A 22,299-nucleotide genomic window follows, 5' to 3' on the forward strand; every position below is an offset into this window, starting at 1 on the left:
TTTGGAGACTGTGAAAACACATTGAAAGAGGTGAATTCCCCTTTGGCCGGTTTGATGATGTCAGTATCCCACAAATACAGCAGTGGAAATGAAAACTCCCAGTAAAGCATATGGTGCATTGTGGCAATGCATATCTGTCTAGTACTATGACATAGATAGGTAGGGGTTTGAATCCTGCAATTGCTGACTGTGTGTGTGAGACACTGTTGAGCATTGTGTTGTGGGTTTTGCTTTAACTACTGTATGACATATCAATTAAACAACAATATGTGCATTGCACACTGCAGGTATCTGTGTGTCAAATACACATATGTACATGTGACCTAAATTGGTAACTCTGTGGCCAAGACATATATGTACATGTGACCTCATTCACTTCATAGGTATGAAGCCTGCTGTCAACACGACTACATCTGTTACCATTGACAGTTGTTGCTGCTGCTTCTTGGACCGTAGCTCACATATGTATGTATGTGACAAGTCCAGCCACTGTAGTGAGCTGTGCCCTAGGTCATCTGTGTCACACACACACACATGACAGTTGTTATAGAATAGTGTGAGTGTGGGTGTATGCCTGTGGCATATGACAGACATGCCCAAACACAGCACAGTCTGTCAATAATGGCCATTCATTGTAGGTATACAACAACTCCGTGTATATGCATACAGACCCTTTATTGCTTATGTGATACACTGAGGGACATCTGCATAGCTTTGGGAATGTGGATATTAAAGGACAGATGAAATCACATGTGGCTGTTTGTACACATCAATACCCCTGCTACATGTTGTGTGCTACTACCAGTGTGGTACTATCAGGATACTATGTGTAGTAAATGTGGATGACTATGCTATTGTTGGATCATAGCTTCACAACATGGGTTTGCCAACAGGTATGTGTCTGTATGATACCCTTGTGGAGGATAGGTGTCTAATCCAGGGAATGCTTTGTAGGCCACTGCATGCATCACCAGATGTGGATGTACATATCCCTAGTGTGTCTGCTTGTACCTAGGATGGACACATGCCAAGCAGGAGTGGTCACGGGAATGTGTGGTGGTCATTACCACTGGTAAATGGTATAGTACAATACCGGAAAGATTCTAATGCTACTGTGTATCCTACAGCTGTGTGTCAGTTGTCAAGACACATCTAACGATTGGTTAAAATCAGGCTGTTGAGGTTATGTACACAACCAGAATGCTAACCAATGACCGATATCAACAGTATCACCCACAGCATAGTGTCACACCATGTTGTACACACATGTGTACCCAAGGTGTGACATATGTGTAGTGACATGCATATTGGACACCAATAGGAAATATGAAGTAGTAACACTGTGTAATACAGGGCATGTCACCCTTCCCATGTGCCCACCATGCACATACATGCAAACAGTGCACCTCCACCATGTTCACAAATGTACACCTTGGAAACTGTACAGCACACATCACAGACGTTACATCCATTCAATGACACATGCTGCCAGTACCACACACATCAGCCAACTGGCACATGTGTGGACAATCCATGTTTGGAATTAACACTGGTGTAAACAATACGTAATTGATAATCACTGCTGTGATGCATCATGCCTGCTCAGATACACCTACAAGGATATCATTACACTTTACTGTTCACAACATGCTAACATTGCTACACTGCTAGTAGGTCACCCTGTGCATCAGTACCATGTTATCCTGTTCCTGCATCAATGTCACAGATAACAGGAGGTGGCAGAGTTTCATCATATGCACAGGGTGTGTGATTGTTTTCCAGAGCCCGACAATGACCCATCCAGTCAACATGTATGTGTGTGTGTGTGTGTGTGTGAGGGACAACAGTACAGTATGGGTCAGTGTTGATGTGATGTGTGTGGGTATGTGTTAGCCTTATGTGTTGGTAGTATGTGTGTGTGTCTGCATGCACACAGTACCCCCTTGTGACTGCCAAATACAGGAGTTTGTGGGACAGCCACAGACTGTACCTGCCAGGCTGTATGGATCACTGTCTCCAGCCACGGACACAGTACCTGTGCCTGGCAGGGGTGACACGGACAGTATCGGGTACTAAGCCAGACTGAGTACTATCGTCAGAGGCAGAGGGATGTTGACTGGACCCATGTCCCTGCTGGGACTGGCCAGAGCCATGTGCACGTGGTCATCTCGGACGGTCTACCGACAGCCCAGCCACAACATTGCTGGGGCTGGTACTGGCACTACGGGAGCGGCTGGCACTTGGGTGTCATCTGCAACGGCTGCCAGCTGAGGATGTTGCTGGCATACGTCCACATCGATGTCCCAGCCGTCCTGCACTGTCCTGGCACATGGACATAACATTGCGGAGGACATCTAGTGTCTCCCCCCAATGTCTATCAATGACATTGGTGTAATTGTGGATGGCACCGGCAAGGTCACGGATACTGTCATTGATCGCAGTGTTATGAGCCCTCTGCGCCCTTAGTCCCTGCCTGGTGTACTGTTCCATACATGCCTCTGCTTGCATCACAGCCCAGAACATACCTGAGGTTGTGAGACCTGTGCGGGCATGCCTGCCAGGGGCATTATGGCCAGCGATGCTCCCACGAGAACCCCTGGACATATGCCTATGTGGTACCGTTCCATGTGTCTGGGCATGGCTGCTGTGTGGGGTTGCATGTGCCATGGATATCACACTTTCCTGGTCAATGCCTACCGTATGCTGTTCCTCACCTAAGGCCATTGGTGTTGTGGGATGTAATGGCAGTACATATGTGTGCATAGATGGTGTGGAAAGCTGTGTACTGTCGATTGGTGGACCTTCGACTGACCCTGTCAAACATGCCTGTGCCACTACACATGTATCATCATGGTCACTATTTGTGGCAGTGACCTCAGGTTCCCTGCTGCACCCATCCAACAATACCTCAGCACCTGTGAGAGGGAGACAGGAAGCACACTTTACCATCTGTACAGGATGTTCGCACACATGCACACATGCACACTAATACACTACACATTCAAGTTGACACACACACACACCAACAGCAATATGGAACATAGTCGTTAGTGGTTGATGGTGGAGTACAGTATCACAAGCCAAAGAGTCCTCTCACATGTGTCAGCATGCAGGATATGTGTTGCTCGACAGCATGCAGTGCGAGTGTAGATAGTCCTTGTAGATAGTATACATGTCATTGATGCATGGTGTTGTTCAATGATTGGCCTCACCCTGGTACACAATGTGTACATGGACACAACATTGCACTGCAAGTCTGAAACACTTTCCAATGTCCTGTGCACCATCACTCATAGGAATACAAACCATGTCCGGATGCATACAACTGCCAGGTGTCTAACAATGAATGCTATGTGCAGTACTGCAGGTACTGTAACTGGATGTAGTGTAGTACCATGAGCCATCATCAGGCAGCATCATGTGGTCACTCAAGGCCACTGATGCATGTCACACTAGCAACTTTCTTGCTGTACCTGACCTGCACCACTTAGGCTACATTTAACAGTTCACTGACAGTCGTTACATGGGCATGTCAGGTGTTCAATAGGGAGCATTGCCTAACATGACTGTGTTGTGTGTTGACGCATGTCACACTACCCCATGATAGGCCTCTGCCCCCAGGTATAGTATGTGTGCTGTGTTGATGACATATGGGATACTGGAGTATGACCTTACAGCAGGTGTCTACATATGCCATGTGTATCAAATTAACACATACTGCGTATGACAAAGTGGTGTATGTTGTGTGCATGTGTATTGACTATGCCTATGCAATGTCCATTACAGTGTACCCCACTTGTTTGTGATGCTCTGTGTGTTGCATGTGTATGAGTCAGCTACTCATGTCACTGGGAAGTGCATAGTCACACAGAGAACATGCAGAGCATGCACTATGTGTAGGTGTTTAACATGTGTATATGGCCTACAACTCTCCTATGACATGCACATGTTATATGCTATATTGACTGTAGCCCACTCACCAGCATGGGTCTGCTGTCTTGCTATCACACCAGAGGGACCTGCAAGGATATGAGACAGTATGTCAGTGTCAACAACTATGGCATTGCTGCTGTGAGTCTGCAGTTATACAGTAGTGCAGGGGTGACAGTCACAGGCATACAGATAATGTCCCGAATTATCAGTATTGCATGACACCAGGCTCCACATATTCTGCATACACAGTACACATCTGATTAATGCATATTATAACACTTGGGATTACAGTGGTCTACGGATATGCCATGTTACCTGCACGCTTGTTGTCGCTGTGCTGGTTGACTCCGGCGTCCATGATGACACAGGTGTGTTGTACTAGTTGGCCAGGAGCCACCATGCTGAGGAGCAGCTCTTCCACTCTGGTGAGGGGGGATGTGTAGCAGCACCACCACCTGTGGCAAGCTGTTGTCTGTGGACATCGGAGGCATGCTGCCGGACATGTCTGATTAAATCACAGTAGTGATGGCGTACCTGCTCATAACTGTGGATATGCATGTCTACATCATTCACCCGATGGACAACATCCTGCCACAGTGCACTGCGACCGTGCTGGTCCTGGCAGGATCTTGAAAACAGAAGATTATAATGTTGGATGAGTGCATCTGTGATAACTTCCTCCTCCTCAGGGGGTATAGGCTGGCTTTCTGTTGTGTGCCATAACCCTGGAAGACAATTAAACAGTAATTGTGAAAAAGCCATGTTTCACACTCAACATTCTAATGTACAGACATCAATGAAATGCCATATATAGCAACCTATTGGCTGTCAGTAGATATACACTTTTAATAACACATATGACTGCTAAGAGCACAACTGCCTGACAGTGCCTGGCACATTCTATATACCAAACCATGTTCTGCACAGCCACAAAGTGAAACTAGTATGTAGGACTATACAACAGTACATGGCACACTGTATGTGACACAATGCAACACCTAGCCACATGAGGTGTATATGAAGCTAATGCATACAGACATTTGTCATCCATTGAAATCAATGTACAGTATGGTTACGGTACTAGCAGTACACCACACTACTTGTTGATAGCAAACCCCTCAGTAACATATGTGCACATTCACCACTATACGTGGCATACTGCTGTACTACACTATACATGTTGCTAGATACGCACCTATATCCTGTGACACACATACCACCGAGGCCATGTTACAGGCATACCCACACACTCATCAGACATACCTACAAGACACAAAGGTATGGCAACCCAGATTACAGTTACCTGTGTACCATACATTACTATGTGTCAGCACATACATAACCTCATGTCTGAGGTATTTGATGTGTGAGGACTACAGGTAACAAACAAAAGTGTGTTACCAAGCCATGTGGATATAAACCATACTGTGCTGTTGAGGCATACAGCTTCAGGTAGTACTACAGTCCATACATGACTTGTATTCACTAGTGTTAACAATCAATAAGCATACATGTACTGCTTTAGCCTACAAAGGCACACTCCATTCGACACCATGGGACTATGTCACAATGTATACCATACTGCTTTTCCTGCCTGGCAATAGCACACAGACCTTTTGATGGGATTAGAGCTACAACACTACATACCATGGTATACACAGATTCCCACTAGGCTATCACACATATACACATCATTGACAAATTCACATACACATTCTCCATCACACACAGTCAACCTCACATAACATGTGTTGCAACAGGTACATGCGTGTGTGTATCGTGTCCTAGGTAGCTGATAGGCTGTTATCCATAGGGCCTATGGAAGCCTAGACATATGGTACCCTGCACTACAACACACATGTAATGTAGGTTAATGTGCCCCTGTCATGCAGAGCTACAGAGGTGATTACCGGGTTGTGTTTCCTATCTCACATGCAGTCATCATGGTTATTGATGGCAACTGCTAATGAGGACCTTCATATGCTGTTGATAGGTAGTTGGTTCCGCAGTATGGTATGTGTCTGTGATGATGATGTGCCAGCCGAGCATGTTCTGCTTTTTACATTACAAGGTGTTGATCAGTAAAGTGTGTATCTTGTCTGGTGTTCCATCTGTTTACGTGGAGCACGTCCAAGACCTGTGGGTTTGCCATAGCTTTGTATGTTAGGCAGGGGTATCCTCTGGATAGGCGGTATGCGACACAGTGTAGCTGTGGTTTTGTAAGACAGTCAGCATAGGGCATCTGTTGGAATCCGATAATACTCTTTGTGAGGTATGTGTCTGGCATCTACTGTTGCTGTGGATGTCTTCTGAGGTACATACCAAAAGGGACATTGTACTCTATGATGGGTGTTATGACTGATGAGTGGAGTGGAACTCTGACCTCTGTTTCCATGGATAACACACATTTACTGACGACATGTAGACTGTACTAGGTTTACATGACTAGTGTGGCACAGTGATCATCATTAGGGACACTACTGTCCACCTGTGTCCTGTAGTCTCTTATCACACCTTCGGTGTTGAGTACACTACCACCTATGTGTTAGTTCATGGGTACAGGGCTTTTAACAACAAGGATGGCAATATATGTACAACATTCAGCTGGAGCGTACATTTCAACATCCACTGGTGTACACATTGCTATGCATATCAGCACATATACAGTCCACCTTTCATGGTGGAAATATCAATTATGCAAAGTTTGAGGGGGATACAGTTATGCAATGATATTGCACAGTATTGTGCAGAATGCATGGAAGGTGTTCTCAGCCCATATATGTTTAGCAGGACCCCATATCTGGAAAACTATATACTTAACAAAGCATACCCATGGCATTTGAACAACACATGTCATATGCCAGCACTGTATGCTGTCTTGTTTGACACACACTACAACCTACACACACACATATATATATATATATATATATATATATATATATATATATATATATATGCACATAACAACCTGCACCAACATATAAATGTCCGCCCTTCACAAACAGTTGCAGTATGTCCCTTGCTCTATTCACATGTTCAGATGCTTATAAATCAGACACACATGTATCTCAACATATGTGTGTGCCATACAGACACAAGGTCCACACTGTTGTAAGTCCATACACCTCACGGATGACCTGTTGGGCCTTGCTACAACATGGACAGTTGTCACATGTGTGCATACAGTAATAGTGCAAGGTTATACATAGCTGCAAATGATACATTACTATGCTAGCCTGCTACAGCGGTTGCCAATGCTAAGCTACACATTATGTGACTACCATGCATGTCTTACTCTGTGACATCCAAGTTTATCTAGGTGTTTGCAATACTCCCACAAACTGCCATTAAACACAGTACTGTACAGACCATAGATAACATGTTCAGATGTTTGACATGTACTGCTGAGCTACAAATGTCTCACTTATGTCCCACTGCACACAGCTACCCAACAATTTCTCCATGGCAATACTTATGCATGGCATCAGTGCATACATACCTACTGCCACCACATATGCATGTATCAGAGGATCTACAGTACTAACCATAACCATCTACTACCTGTCGGTAACTACAAACTGTTACATACCTATATGTCCCTTCCAGGTCCGTCTGTGTATGGTTTTCTTTTTTTTTTTTTTTTTTTTGGTACAGAAACGTACTGTTGTTTTTTTTAATTTTTTTTTCCTGCTTGGGGTTGTTCACTATGTGGAACTTGCAATGTAATGATTGCATGTGGCAATAGCAAGTACTATCTGCTTTTATAGGTATCTTCACATGTGCATGTGATGCCCTCTGCACCAATTGTTGCCCAACATTTGGTAAATGCATACAGCCTGCTGAGTGGTAATTGCAGTACTCACTGTCATAGCAACCCAATGCTATAAATTGCTAAGGTATGTAGGCTTAGCCCTTTCAGATTTCCAGAGTGGGGCCCATGCTTGTTTGCTGTGGACACTGTTGTGTAAGTCAGAAGGTTGGTATACATCTTATAAATGAAGCTAGAGGTGTAGACAGTGATGTACATGTTGTACTCAGACCTGACTGTTGCCACTTCCAATACTGAGCTATCAGTGTAGAGTTTTACTCACCACTACAAATGCTTACACAACATTTATGTGACTATACTGGGAATATTAATGTACTGACTTCTGCAGGGTTTATGTTTTTTACTGTTGACATTAGCACAGGGTTCGCAGGACAACTGGACAATTCCTGTACTGAGTATGCCTACCTACACACTTGGTAGACCCTAAACGCACAAGTATCTTTTAATTGGGGGGGATGCTTACATACTGAGAGCATTATGCATTAATGTGTGAATATTATCTTACTGGACTTGCAGGATTGGTGTGTACCTGTGGGTTTATCAGGGCAGGTCGTCTGTCTGCATAGTTCCCACCTGTGAACCTATCCAGATGGTAGCCAGAGGTTACACTGTCATTCTTTGTCTGTGCAACTCACAGGTGTTTTCAGCACTGTTACAATGGCATTGTTACAGTCAGTTGCTACCAGTACATGGCTACATCCATTGGTATTCTTGTGTTATACTCCTACATAAGGGTATGCTTGGGGAGGTCCTAACAAAGCTATTTGCAGAGTGTGTAACAGCAGTATAGCCTATATGCCTGTGTGTTTGGGCCTTTGCCGGGCCTATGCAACACTCAGATACATCTTTGCATGGTGTCAAGGATAGGTAGTTGACAGTGAGGTACACCTTACACATAATAGGGACAGTAGGTGTATGCTTCAGTGAAGTAGTGCATATGGATTAGTACTCCTTTCATGACATACAAGCGGTGTCTACTGTTATAATTGTCAGTATTCATTGTGTAATAGCCCACCTTTCTGACTGATGTCAGTACTTTTATGAGGGATTCTGAGGGACACAGCTAAAATATGTTTCACAATCAGGGACATCCCTGGAAGGTTCACTGAGTTAGGAGGTATGGCCTCTGCCCTACTCAGATATGCCAGTGTTTGTCCTGCTATGATACTGTGTGGGGGTAGTAAAGTGCCTCTGTAACATTATTTTCTGCTTGATTGCCTGCTTCTCACATCACACTCATGTAATGCAATGCCACAACAATTGCTGGTAAAGATCCACAGAACAGGCTTTGTGTTATGGCCTTCCTATTTTTCCTTTACATTCACTCATTGTAATGCATGATATATTTTTTGCAGCACCAAGTTATTGCATACCTATTGTGGCTTAGTGGTACTTCATGCAGTCTTATGTGTCCAAGGTCCTGGGTTCGAGACTGACAAAGGCATTTACTGCTGAGAAGAACAAGGGCCCTGACATAGAGTGACTAAGGCAGTTGTAAGTGGGTTTGTGTGATGCTAAGCGCACACTCACTTAAACCTGTTTAAAAGTGCTTACTCCGGCTAACCCCCGCGCTAATTTGTTTGAAAGAAAAGAAAACGGGGATATAGGATAGTGGTGAAAAAGGGGTCACAAAGAGGGAAAGACAGTAGGTACACAAGCTCGGAATGTGCAGGAAGGGTGTAGGGAAGGTTCATAGCTGCCCATTTCTTTAACAGCAACAGCTGTGCATATGTAGCAAATTTGGAGTGAAATTTGAAACCTTCCACCCCTGAGAGAGGAGTAAGGACAACAAAGTTTGTTGTACTGCCAATTATAATTATCAGTTTACATGTCCAGCGGACATGTGTGCGAAATGGGCAGCTATGTATGGGGCGTGATTTTTTGTGGGTACAGATTGCCCTTTTTTTTTCCAGGGGAGAGTGGAAAGTGAGGTAGAGGAAGTAGGTATATTTGGGGAGGTAGGTTTGTGTAGGTAAACAGACAAGATAAACAAGACACATACAGGGGAGGACTATGACACATGGGGTGGGTGAACACAATTGACGGGGACGGATGTTTGGAAATCACAAGCCCATGAGCCCACAGATGGTTAACAGTGGGACTGAGATCCCCACCCATGGGCAGTCACCACTGGACCTTCACAGACCCACGGGTCACTGTGCTGGGAGCTGCGTAGGAGGGGCAGGCTCACCCGCGAGTCGCGTCACTCTCACCTCGAGCTGGCATAGGGGATCAGAGACTAAACGCTGGACCTCCCTACACACCACAACCCAGACCCTTTGGAGGGTGACAGGAGGCCCTTCTCCTCCCATGCTTGCAGGGGGGGTGAGCCCCATTCCCTGCAGCGCTTCCATCTGAAGGTGGCACAGGACCAACAGAGGAGGGTGGCCCGGGCTTGGCACCAGACCTGCTGGTGCCAGGTGCAACTGCCAGCTGAGGAGGGACAGGTGGGTCCACTGGGACCGGCCTTCCCATACGTTCTGTGATTAGGTGTGTTTAATTACAATATAGACAACAGCATTCCAAGTTAGTTGTAACAGCATGCAGTAATATCCCCATAAACCCAACACACCAGGGTTACAACAGTTGAACAGCAAGCATAACACATGCATGTATTGAACGACAGTGAATATTACAACAGCATGCAGGGATGATTGGTGGCAACAGACCAAGATTGTGGTGTTTTAACAGGGGACATGCATCAAAGTAAATGCAGATTTTATATAACAATAGGACATATGTCCCAACACATGTTATGAGATTAGACATACCCATTGAGGTGTGGAATTGCATTGTTTATGCACATGGAGTAGGGTGTAAAAATAAACCTCCATTAGCATCTTATTAGTACTTTAACTGTACACTACATTCCTATTGACTGCAGGTGTATATCCCCTACATGTATTATGTTGTCATCTCTTTAGAGCATAAAGTTTCAATATGCATTTAATGGATAGGATGGATGGATAAGCACACTTTAGATTGGCTGGGACATAGTTTCAAATTTGCCATCCTACAACATAGACCTAATGACCTTAGAGGTGGACCATGGCAAATCTTATTAGAGATAGATGAATTGATGTGGCAAATTAAGACAGGAGCACATATTTTTCCAGGCCTTAATGAAAACCTATCCATTAAATGCATATTGAAACTTTATGCTCTAAAGAGATGACTTGCACTTACATCTTAGAATATTTTAATGTTTTAATATTTTTATATTCATATTTATATCTATATTTATATTTACATTTATATTTAAATATTGATAACTTTATGATGAGTAATTAATAATGCAAGCATTTCTTAGTATTTTTCCAGTATATGCATATTGTGTTTTGTTTGTTGGTTTCCACTGAGTGAATTCTGATTTGATTTAACTCTCAACATTTAACATTTAGCTTATTTTAAGCTATTTTTTATTATTTAATAAACAACACCTTTACCATTAATTAATATATTTATTGAAGACATAGTATCAACTTCTGGTCGATGTGGTATATTTATATACATTTTTTTATATTCATATTCACATTTATGTAAAAATAATATATAATTGGTTATTTTGTACCTATAATACTAAATGTCCGTACTTTTGCTGGCTGCTCACCGCAAAGGTTGGATATACATTTTTATTTATTTTTTATTCTTTCTTTATTTTTATTTTTATTTTTGTTTGGGGATACACATAACATTTTAGTTGGTGCATCTTTGAAGTGACAATACTAGGGTTTTAACTATATTTAGTGTAACATATTGTTAGAGTGGAATGTCTGAATACTTGAAAACGTGGTGTTTTTTGGCAAGTATAGCTACTTGCCCTTTAACAAACAATGTAATGAACAACAATTGAATAATTTGTTTTTAATTTGGTTATATAAATGATGTTAATTGATTTATTCTTTGTCTGAAGAAGGTGAGGCATGGTCCCCAATGAAAGCGCTTACAAATAGTTTTCATTTTATTTTTTTGCCGGCTCTTATTGTGTTCCTAACACTCGACTTTTCAATAGTTGGTTTTTTGTTTTTTAGTGTTTTGGATATAGAGAAAACTTGCAAGTTCCCCACACAAATAATAACCCAAGAAAAGGACTAAATCACATGCACTCTTATTAACCACTAAAATGCCATGTTGCCCAATCATTAGTAGTTTAGCAGTGTCCTGTTCATATACATTCTTCATGATTATCTTACCTACATATGCTTTATTTATTTGTTTCTTTGGGTAAATAGGCTAATCTAAGGATCCTTTACAGCCATGGCTATTATTTACCTGAGTTCTACAAGGCATAATATGGTGTATACATACTAGTAGTAAGATATTTTAAGCTGACTTGACCATATTTTTGTGAGGACGTTTCAAAAATAACTAGGATACTTCATGTCTGCATAACAGAACCATGATAAAATTTCAACAGCCTTGGTCTTGACACTCATATAACCATGTAATAAATCTCTAGTCCCCAGCTATATACTGAAAATAAGATGATGCTGACTGAAAGAAGGGTACATCTGAAGGCAGTGGTAGAAGAAGGCCCCACATGAATGGAGGAAACCAGAAGGAGATGTATACAAATGACTCTAATAGCCAAGATGAAGAGGTGCAAATGGGCTTCATTTATAGCTGTAAAATACAAGCCAATTAACGTATACGATATACCTACTCTATGACAGATATTTTTTTAATGTTTCAGTTGAGCATATTGTACACGTTATTTTTTCAGCAATTTTTCATTGCTGCACTAGTTTTGTGTCTTTAACTACATAAATCAGCTATTGGTATTATCAGGTATTTTCTGAAGTGTTAGATATTCTCCATCTGTTGAATTTAGCAATTAATGTTTCAAAGTCTGCAGAGTATTGGGTACTTTCTTCTTATAGTCAGGAGTAACTTCCTACATAACCTTCACCTTAAAAGGTATTATAGCCATAGCAGCATCTTTCTTGCATGGAGTCTTTCAAGCACAAAATATGCCATAAAAACTAGAAGACAGATGATTAGGGAGATTAAATTAATGAGTTTGTGGAACAACCTGAATGCTAAAGTTCAAAGCAAAACTTTGAATTGGAATAGGTGGGCTGAGTAAGGTAGAAGATGTGATGACTAGAGTGAGGGGATTGGAATGCAAACAGAGGATTGTAAGTTGGGAAGAAGAAGAGATAGAAAGTTTTGATCTAAAGGAAGGGGAATGGGTATAACTCCTGCATCCTGCAAATAAAATTAGCTATTAAGTCGTGACTAGTAATGTTAGGTATAATACAGTCAGTACAGAAACAGGAGATGGTTCTTGCTGCTTAAGAGGGTGGCAATCCATTGTTGCAATGTAAATGTGGGGAACTTTATGTGTGGTTAGTACAGAATAAATATATTCAGGTGATGGAAAACCTAAAGAGAAAGTTGGGACAGTGGACAGGGTACATATAGGTGAGGAAAAATGGGATGAGGTATAAGCTGTACCAGAAATTTGAAGCAATGTATTTATTATTTAACTACCGGGAATGTCTGACTTGGAACAAAGCCAATTTTCAGTGGTGACCTGGGGAGAAATGCTGTAGACACATGTCTTTGTAATGTGAGAGAAAACTGGAGCAAACCCACATGAATGCAGGGAGGACATGCAGACTCTGCACAGAAGGCACCCCAGCCGAGAATCAAGCCAGAGACCCTTTTGCTGTGAGGCGACAACACTACTGCTGCACCACTGTGCTGTCCATAATACAGGATATGACTGTACAGATGACTTAGGACACCACTCCAGATGCAGAGATATGGGAATATTGGAGAAGGGAAATGCTGGAGATGTATAAAGAAAGAGTAAGGAAATGGAGATGTGTTCCGGGAATCACAGGGAATCTGATACATAAAGGAATTGCTGTATAGAGGAACAGGAAAGGGTACATGGAAAGCATGTTCCAAAATGTTGGAAGTTTATATACTTAGGCTCGAGTGAGGAGGAGGATGGGTGGAAAGAGCAAGAGAAAGTGTAATTATTTTACCTCAAAGCATAAGTAAGTAGTTTTATAGGTAAAGGATGGAAAGGGCATATAAGTTGGAGGGATGAGATCATGAAGGTCAATAATATAAGGACATACTGTATAGGCATATACTAGCAGTTCAGGGGGATAAGAAAAATAGAGATAAGTTAAGGAAGGGCTTTGAGTCCATCCATGTAAGACATGTTGCGGAGTATTTAGAGGATTATTGGCAATAAATTTAGTAAGTGGTTTATATCAGGCCTAAAGAAATAGCATGGGTATCACATTTTCTATTTCATGTTGTATTAGAACATACAAGTTGTCAACAACTGGCAGTCTCTCACTAAAAAGGGTTGGGAACCTTAGGGGAAAACTAATGTGAAGTTGAGACATTGAAAAAAGGCAGTGTTTAAATGGTGTATGCAAATAATAAGAATTGCACATATGTACTGTTATTTAAGGTACATATTTGTATGTAATATTAGTATGTACCAAGGGATAACAATATAAAAAGAAACATGTTTTTTTGATATATGTGATATTGAAAAGTATATTGTGAAATGTGCAATAAAAATAATATAAAATAGGCCATATAAATCTCAGATGTGAGCACACAACTGTATGACAGAATAAATGCTGTAGGAATCTGGGAGAAATCTACCAGTTTGAGCTCAGTTCAAGTCATGGGATTACTAGTAAAAGAAAACGTTTTTGCATATCTGGACATAAACAGATCACAGGATTAAGACAGCATATCTTCACATCAGGAAGGCCATGCCAGAGAAATCCAATATAATGTATTGGCTGAATAAACCAAAGAGTGGCTGAAAGTGTGCTTCACATTCTTTAGACTGCGTTTAAGCTGTATTGTTTATGTAATACCATCATATGGAAACAAAACATTTATAAACTCTCTCTCTCTCTCTTTCTCTCTGTCCCCCACTAGACACTTGTAGTAGCTACATAATATTAACGGATAGATTCCAAAAGATTGGTATAACCCTGTGGAATCTGCAGGACTCAGCACAAACTCATTAAGTTTAAAACTAAAATTAGGGAATGCATTTGCAGAAGCCTATGTTCCACCACAGTGTGGATTAGTACACATGTATAGCACACACAGCAGACAATGGCCAGAGGAGGACATGGTACAATGTGTTTCATGTGAAAGCCTCATGCAGAAAAGTGACACCATTGTCTAGTGATACATGTAAGCAGGTGAAATATGCACTCAAAATATATTTCCAGTGTAACCCATACCCAATGTACTCAAATATCTGGAAGTGTATTAAAATAATATTATGTACACAACAGATGTTCACAACGTTGTATACACACTTAGAAGTACTATAATCCAACAGTGCTCAATAGAGAGATAGACACACACAAAGAGCTGGATCAAGGTCAAATTTGGCGATAGGCAGGTTAATGGATCAGCCACCACCCCCACCCCCACCCCCGCAGCAGAACCTCACCCACACCCCACAGCCATTCCAGTGTCCCATTGCTTGGCTACTTCTTCCCAATTGCCATAAACACTGTTCAAACCTGTCAATGTACATACTATTTTCTTCCTTACTTCCACAATGATTACAGAAATTTGGATTTAATTTAAAACTTTCATTTCAAATTTTATATACAAACATGGTTTGCCATTTGCTAAACAAACAATACAGTCTCACGATTAGAACAGAGTTAGCATGGGCAACAGTAAACTTCTCTGTTCTTGAAACTCACATTCATTGAAACAGCATTGAAACCTACATTAAAAAAAATGTATCTGGCCAGTTTCAGATTAAGTTTATCTTTGGGCTGTTTTCAAACCATAGGCCTCTTGCACACATTTTTAGGACCATGCATACCTGCATGTGTTCTTTAGTTCATCTTCCTGATTGTATTAAATTATATTCCCTGTATAATGCAGCACCTCTTGTATGGAATGTGTTTTAAATTTGTAGTTATGAACATTGTTCCAGTAAACAATGAAACAAAATGTATGAACGAATAATGACAAAACTACCCATTTCCAACTATTTCAACCACAAAAGGCCACTCAAAGTTCTGTCATTACAATTCACCCATATAATTTAAAATGCACAATATCTGCAGAAATAAGTCATCCGAATGATTCCACATTAAAGAGATCTGTAACTAATGAATAGGTTACTACTGGCAAACAACTTTATGTTTCAGTGTTTCACCTACAAATTAGGGAATAGCTGGCAAACTGACAAGTTCATACTTAATAGGCATTTGATCCACAGGAAGACACACTCAAGAGTGTAGCAGGCCCCCACCTCAAATTCAGTGCCTGCCGCTCCTGAAGAATTAAGTCACAATCCCTTGAAAATGCACTGAAACGCACAATTCCTTGAGCAGTGTAGTAGTTGGTGTAAAGGATTCAGACTCTTGTCTCCACTGAGACTCACAATTCCTTGAGCAGTCTGGTAGTTGCTGTAGAGGATTCAGGCTCATCTCCTGTAACCAATGTACAGTGTTTGAGCCTGAGTTAATTAATTGACTAATCTGCCTCTCTTAACTAGTGCATTTCACACACACACACAAGCACACACATACATTTAAATTCACTGAATGGAAGTCTGAGGCAATGAATGGAATAGCTAGTTTAAATTCCAAGTGTTCGACTCTCTCACATACAGCAGCAAGTGCAAAATGTGTTTAAATTACAGCCACATTGGTGTGTGTGTGTGTGTGTGTGTGTGTGTGTGTGTGTGTGTGTGTGTGTGTGTGTGTGTGTGTGTGTGTGTGTGTGTGTGTGTGTGTATGTGTCATATTAAAGATGCACACATGGATGCTGAGTGCATGAGCGCCTTCTTAAGAAAATGCTACCGCATTTAAAGAAGAGATGTTTAATTTATTTTTTCATTAATTAAAAAGTAAATGTAGAAGTCCCCTACTCAGCAGGCTCCCCACCAAATGCCTAGGTTGCCTAATGCTGGATCCGGCTCTGGACACACAGTCCTGTAAATTGAAAATTTATTTGTAACATGGAACATATTAATGTGACTGAATGCTTGCAATTGTGGACAATGCATGGAGCATATACATCACACACCCTTGCAGTGCTACACATATGAGGAGCATAAGGAATATGTGCAACTGCATGACAGCAACACATACAGATGAAAAGTATCTCTGTGGCACAGAGACTATGGCAACAGTGGCCTAACCCTGTGATGTGCATGATAGTCCCCAAACAGACTCAATACAGACAAGAGAAGTATAAAAAAAGCACAAGTGGATCATCACCTCAAGTGTGTATGCAGTTATTGCAGTACTACATAAAAGGGGAATGTATGCATGCAGAATATAGAACACTGTGAGGAAAGGCACATGCATGCCATACTATAACAGCAGTGCAGCTCCTGGAATGTGAACACAGGTAGGAGTCAAGGGGGGGGGCAAGTACTTAGATGTGGTCAACAATAACTATAGGGCACAAAAATAAAATAACAGCTAGAGGCACACAGAGGTGTTAGTACAGTACTCCTGGGGTCTATATTACTTTGCTGAAATGGCATTCCAGCAAACAACTAATCATCGACCCATAATCAGCGAAAATTGCATAAGCAATTCACTGAATTTACTAAGGGCAATGAAATAGTTGCCTGAAGCACAATGGACCAACATAGAGTTAAATCTAACCCACTCAAATGGGAGGCTTTGCCCCCTACACCCCCCTAACTATATATACCAACTCTGAGATCTCACTATAGTGGAGAAAAGGGAAAAGTTCTGTACTTGTCCGTTGTGCTTCAGGCAACTATTTCATTGCCCTTAGTGAATTCAGTGAATCGCTGAAGCAAGTTTCACTGATTATGGGTCAATGATTAGGTGTTCACTGGAATGCCATTTGGCGACCAACTATAGACCCTACTCCTGCAGGTGTCAGTGGAAAGAACCACGAATGTCTGGCACACTACCATTGCAGAGCAATGCAGTGTATGACTCTTTGAAAGGAAAGATCATATGTTATCACCGCTAAGTGCCAAGTAACTGTTTGCAGACAATTGCTATGGACACATATGAGCCACACTGTGAAATGTGCTACACAGAAGAAGGGTGTACTGTGTCATAGGCAGTAATAGGTATTCAGCATGTGCAGTGGATGGCAAAATGTCAATAGATACCATAGTGGAGCACTTGTGGTATAGTTTAACTGTGCAACAAGGAAAGCACAACTGCCATAAGGACTAATGTGCACAAATATGTGCCAGTGTAATAATATCCCACAGGTGTGGCAAATACATGCTGGCAACATTGCATGAGTGGAACACAAAGACTATACTATACTATATATGAAGGAAGCCTCTTGGTAGGCTCAGACTTCACAGATGGTATTTACACTGTATCAATGTATTACTTCTCTGTTGTAATGTTTTGATATTTTTGTACAATGGTCCTGTTGTAAACGTGGAGCTTTTCTCCCCGGCTTCCACTGAAAAAGGAACTGTATCCAGTCAGATTTTCCCAGTAAAAAAGTGCAAAACAAATACAATAAAATAAAATAATGATCTCCCTTGCAATCTCTCAAAAGGAATTGTGCATAGCTTATACCATGTCCTACAAAAAGATGCTCATGAAGTCCTGCATCTGTGTTAGATCTGTTCCCTTAGGTCTTGGGCTGCAAGAGGTGGAGGTCTTATTCAGCATTCAGCAGGAACAACAACACCTGAATATCCTGGCCTCATGTCATCATCATCATCATCATCATCATCATCATCATCCTTATTGGGTGCTTCTTCCTCCTTAGACTCAGATAATCATGCAATAGTCTCTGTAAAATAATACAGGTATAAACATTATGAAAACTGTGACATATGTTCTTACATTGCCATGTCAATATTCAGTAAAAAAAAAACTAAAGAAAATCCGGACCCAGTGCTGTTAAACATACATGAACATCACATATGTTATACAGTTCCTACACAGATATGCAATGATGAGAACACATATATGATAATGCTGTGTGTCTAACCATAACATATCATGTATTACTGTCAGTCACCCATCAGCATCCTCATTACTCACATATACTTGTCAACAGTACATGTCACGATGAATATAATGTATGGATAACACGACACTACCAAGACATAAAATATGCAGTGAAAGTGTTGTCTTCTACAATATTATATTATCATTCACATACATAAATTCAGATAAGTGCATATGGAAACATATGTGACTGAACACTATATATATATATATATATATATATATATATATATATATATATATATATATATATGCAAATATACGTATATGTCTATATACTGTTCAGAGCAATACACAAAAGAAGTGTGACAGTTTTTGTATACAGGACACATTTCCTCCAGAATACTTGCTGATGTGATTTATCCACATGGATATCAGACATACATCCTGTCAGTTAAGTTTGGACATAAGCTGTGTATAGTACATGCTACAGTGATATCTGTATGTGTGGTAATGATAAATGGAGAGCATACACAGCAAAACAATTTGATAGGTTGATACATGCAAGACACATCAACAGTAATCAATACAGTGCACATATCACACATTACTACCCCTTATGGTAGGGAGGTCATAGCTCACATATGTAACAATGATCAAAACTAAAACTCAGCTACAAACATTACTCACTTTACTATACATACATACAAATAGCTATCTATATATATATATATATATATATATATATATATATATATATATATATATATATATATATATATATATACATACATACATATATCTTAAGTCAATTTCTGAGTGACTTGGGTGGCTACAATCACCTGCATTAGAAGCTGAAGTTAAGTGCAAACTTGCAGTACTGCATTTTATTCTTCTGCTAAGTACAAACATGCAGTTTTAAAAGTACTGTATTTTATTTTTTTCTATTACCTAATTATTTCACTCCGCGGTAGTGGTGCTGCGGTAGCGTGTCGCCTCACAGCAAGACATTGTCCTGTTCGATTCTCAGCTAGAGCATCTTCTGTGTGGAGGCATACGTGAATGGGCATGCCTTCGTTGAAGGTTGTGCATCAGGGCTGGTAACTCGGCACATAAAAATCCACTACCAAACATTAGCGGACCGGAGTTCCGCTGTGGTGACCCCTAACCGGGATAAGCCGAAAGACACAACAACAACAACCTAATTGTTTCACTGAATAGTGTGCTGTGTGTCTCTCTGCAGTTAGTTCCCCACCCAGTTCTTGTCTTGGTGTTAGTGTTGGTGGCTCTGGAATTGCCTGCCCCTCCTGTAAGTCTGTATTTGAACACTCCTTCTGGGTCCATCTCATTTGCTCACTTAACCGAGTACAGTCAGATCATATTCTGAGTCTAGTGTTCACTCTTCATAATACAGAGAGAAGATTTGAAAAGGCCAACCCACTTAGGTTCTTCCTTCCTTTCTCCTTGCACTTTACTAAAAAAAAAAAAAAAATTGCACTTTATTCATCTGCTTTTACTGTATTTGTGTTTCCTCCTACTTTATTTTGCTTTTGCTTCTTCTTAAAAGTACTCAATTTTATTTATTCTGCTGCATTTATTACTGCCTGGTAGTAGCCTGATTAAATTGCTACTGTTATTCTAAGTCTTTTGGTTTAAACACTTGGGCTTCATACCAGTTGTTTTACATTAAGAAGGTTTGTGGTCTGCACTGTTGTGGCAGGACAGGTAGCTTACATCCTTCTAAGCTGGGAATTGCTGATTGTAGGCTCAGTGTCTGCTATTCTAAAAGTGTATTAATTCTGGTTTAAGCACTTGGGCTTCAGGCCAAGGGAGCCCGCAGGATTTTTTTCAAGGGGGTGCAAACCCAGAGCCCTGCCCACACAGCCCCACCCCCTCCACCCACGCAGCCCCACCCCCTCTGCCCATGCAGCCCCAGCCATTCCAGTGTCCCATTACTTGGATATTTCTCCCCATTTGTCATAGACACTGTTCAAATATCAGTGTGCATACTGTTTTATGCTTTACTTCTACAATGATTACAGATATTTGGATTTCATTTACAACTTTTATTTCAAATTTTATAGCACAAACACTGACATTTACTAAACCTAAATAAAGCAATAGTCTTACAATGAAAATAGACTTAGCATTAAAACTTTTCTACCTTTGAAACCCACATCCACTGAAACAGCATTGAAACCCACATTCACAGAAAATGCATCTGGCCAGTTGCAGGGCAAGTTTACCTTTGGGCTGTTTTAAAATCATAGGCTCCTTGCACACATTTGTAGAACCATGCAAAAGTTCTTTGATTCACATTCCTGACTGTATTAATTATACTAGATAATAACTGAATTATATCCCTTGTATAATACAGCACCACTTGTTAGAGTGTTTTAAATGTATAGTTTTGAACATTTTCCCTTTAAGCAATGAAAGAAATCATATGAACCAATAATAACAAACTGCCCAATTCAGAACATTTCAACCATAAAGGGCCACTCAAACTTCTGTCATACAATCCACCAATATCAATCAATATGCAGAATCTCTGCAGAAGTAAAAGTCATCTGAATAATTCCACATCAAAGAGATCTGAAACCAATGAAGAGGTTGTTGCTAGGAAACAACTTTATATTTCAGTGTTTCATTTACAAATTCAGTGCCTGTTGCCCTTTAAGAATAAATTGCCTATGTTACATTAAAAGAAATGGTAAGCTGGTATATTGCAATAGGGAATGGGTGGCAAGCTGAAAAACAGATTCATAGTTATTAAGTGTCTCTTCCAACAGAGGGCATACTAAGGACTGCAGTACATACCCCGTAAAATACAAATGTACATGCTGTAGGAATAGAACCTACAGCCCTTTGCATCAAGATGCAAACATGCTACCTGTGGTGCTAACACTGCTTTAAAATGCTATGCTACAATAATGATACCATTTGCTAAACAAAACAGTTGCACATTTTAAGCAGACAGCATGAGCAGCAGTAACCTTTGCTTCCCTTGAAGCTTACAATTCCTTGAAAATGCCCTTGAAAATTACTTCCACCTGTTAGATCTAACTAGGGCATTTTCTCTCTCTCTCTCTGTCTCTCTGTCTCTGTCTCTCTCTCTCTCTCTCTCTCTCTCTCTCTCTCTCTCACTGACTCTGTCTGTCTCTCTCTCTCTCACACACACCTCAACTTCTTAGTGCAAGAAATCTGGATAAAGCCTAAAATAAACAGGGACAGATTATAAATATTGCTTTCATGAACTTATAAAATTGCTAGAATAACAGGATTTGTGTTGGTATGCATTTTTCTAAAGGATATGATGTCTAAAACTATTTAGCAACTTCAATCCTTTTTAGGAGGAATATGGGGCAAAACTCTGGACATTCTTCAAAAACCTGGAAAGCTGAGGGGTATGCTTCCTCCTTATACATACATACAGACACACATACCCACCATACCTCTCAATCTCTTAACACAAGAAATCTGGACAAAGCCTGTTATAATGTTGGAGACAAAGGCCCAAAACTATGGACACATTTAGAAAGTTGCTAGAAAAACAGGATTTGTGTTAGAATGCATTTTCTGAATGATATGAAGTCTGAA

The sequence above is a fragment of the Protopterus annectens genome, chromosome 3.part0 (assembly GCF_019279795.1).
Source record: "Protopterus annectens isolate FY-2018-M chromosome 3.part0, PAN1.0, whole genome shotgun sequence".
Lineage (NCBI taxonomy): Eukaryota > Metazoa > Chordata > Ceratodontiformes > Protopteridae > Protopterus > Protopterus annectens.